We start from the raw sequence: 2,500 nt of genomic DNA, 5'->3' as shown, positions 1-2,500 counted from the left end.
TGCCCATCGGCTTTGCCATCATGCCCAAGGATGGCAAAGGGGTTAGTCTCCATGAAATTATGTGTGTGGACCCAATATAAGGTGTAGCACTTGTAGTGCCCATCGTTGGGGCATCCGTGTGCCATGCCTTGCCCCGTTGGCGGCATCCGTGTGCCATGCCGTGCCTCGCCGCCCCACCACGTACGCATTTTGCCGCAATTTCGTGCAATTTCCGTGCAACATAAAGTTCCAAAAAATCACATGGATCATTTTAAAGCATTCCCAACAAAAAAAACCAACCTCCAACCCATTTCCTATTTTATTCGAATTTTTCTTAGTTTTTCGGCAAAAAAATTATAAAAAATTCTATGTTGCTCCAAAAATTACAAATCCAATTCCATAATGTTCTACCCATTTTTCTAAGCATCCCTACAAAAAATCTCATCAAAATTCGATGTCTAGAGCAAAAAAAGGCCATTATGACTCCTCGATTCCCACCGATGCCCCATGCCATGCCCATCGATGCCCCATGCGATGCCCACCGTGCCCCATGCGATGCCCACCGTGCCCCATGCGATGCACACGATGCCCACCGATGCCCCATGCGATGCCCACCGATGCCCCATGCGATGCCCACCGATGCCCCATGCGATGCCCACCGATGCCCCATGCCATGCCCACCGATGCCCCATACCATGCCCACCGTGCCCCATGCCATGCCCATCGGCTTTGCCATCATGCCCAAGGATGGCAAAGGGGTTAGTCTCCATGAAATTATGTTTGTGGACCCAATATAAGGTGTAGCACTTGTAGTGCCCATCGTTGGGGCATCCGTGTGCCATGCCTTGCCTCGTTGGGGGCATCCGTGTGCCATGCCGTGCCTCGCCGCCCCACCACGTACGCATTTTGCCGCAATTTCGTGCAATTTCCGTGCAACATAAAGTTCCAAAAAATCACATGGATCATTTTAAAGCATTCCCAACAAAAAAAACCAACCTCCAACCCATTTCCTATTTTATTCGAATTTTTCTTAGTTTTTCGGCAAAAAAATTATAAAAAATTCTATGTTGCTCCAAAAATTACAAATCCAATTCCATAATGTTCTACCCATTTTTCTAAGCATCCCTGCAAAAAATCTCATCAAAATTCGATGTCTAGAGCAAAAAAAGGCCATTATGACTCCTCGATTCCCACCGATGCCCCATGCCATGCCCATCGATGCCCCATGCGATGCCCACCGTGCCCCATGCGATGCCCACCGTGCCCCATGCGATGCACACGATGCCCACCGATGCCCCATGCGATGCCCACCGATGCCCCATGCGATGCCCACCGTGCCCCATGCGATGCCCACCGATGCCCCATGCGATGCCCACCGATGCCCCATGCCATGCCCACCGATGCCCCATACCATGCCCACCGTGCCCCATGCCATGCCCATCGGCTTTGCCATCATGCCCAAGGATGGCAAAGGGGTTAGTCTCCATGAAATTATGTTTGTGGACCCAATATAAGGTGTAGCACTTGTAGTGCCCATCGTTGGGGCATCCGTGTGCCATGCCTTGCCTCGTTGGGGGCATCCGTGTGCCATGCCGTGCCTCGCCGCCCCACCACGTACGCATTTTGCCGCAATTTCGTGCAATTTCCGTGCAACATAAAGTTCCAAAAAATCACATGGATCATTTTAAAGCATTCCCAACAAAAAAAACCAACCTCCAACCCATTTCCTATTTTATTCGAATTTTTCTTAGTTTTTCGGCAAAAAAATTATAAAAAATTCTATGTTGCTCCAAAAATTACAAATCCAATTCCATAATGTTCTACCCATTTTTCTAAGCATCCCTGCAAAAAATCTCATCAAAATTCGATGTCTAGAGCAAAAAAAGGCCATTATGACTCCTCGATTCCCACCGATGCCCCATGCCATGCCCATCGATGCCCCATGCGATGCCCACCGTGCCCCATGCGATGCCCACCGTGCCCCATGCGATGCACACGATGCCCACCGATGCCCCATGCGATGCCCACCGATGCCCCATGCGATGCCCACCGTGCCCCATGCGATGCCCACCGATGCCCCATGCGATGCCCACCGATGCCCCATGCCATGCCCACCGATGCCCCATACCATGCCCACCGTGCCCCATGCCATGCCCATCGGCTTTGCCATCATGCCCAAGGATGGCAAAGGGGTTAGTCTCCATGAAATTATGTTTGTGGACCCAATATAAGGTGTAGCACTTGTAGTGCCCATCGTTGGGGCATCCGTGTGCCATGCCTTGCCTCGTTGGGGGCATCCGTGTGCCATGCCGTGCCTCGCCGCCCCACCACGTACGCATTTTGCCGCAATTTCGTGCAATTTCCGTGCAACATAAAGTTCCAAAAAATCACATGGATCATTTTAAAGCATTCCCAACAAAAAAAACCAACCTCCAACCCATTTCCTATTTTATATGAATTTTTCTTAGTTTTTCGGCAACAAAATTATAAAAAATTCTATGTTGCTCCAAAAATTACAAAT

Source organism: Ziziphus jujuba, chromosome 7, assembly GCF_031755915.1.
Source record: "Ziziphus jujuba cultivar Dongzao chromosome 7, ASM3175591v1".
NCBI classification, from domain to species: domain Eukaryota; kingdom Viridiplantae; phylum Streptophyta; class Magnoliopsida; order Rosales; family Rhamnaceae; genus Ziziphus; species Ziziphus jujuba.
This window is presented reverse-complemented; position numbering follows the sequence as displayed.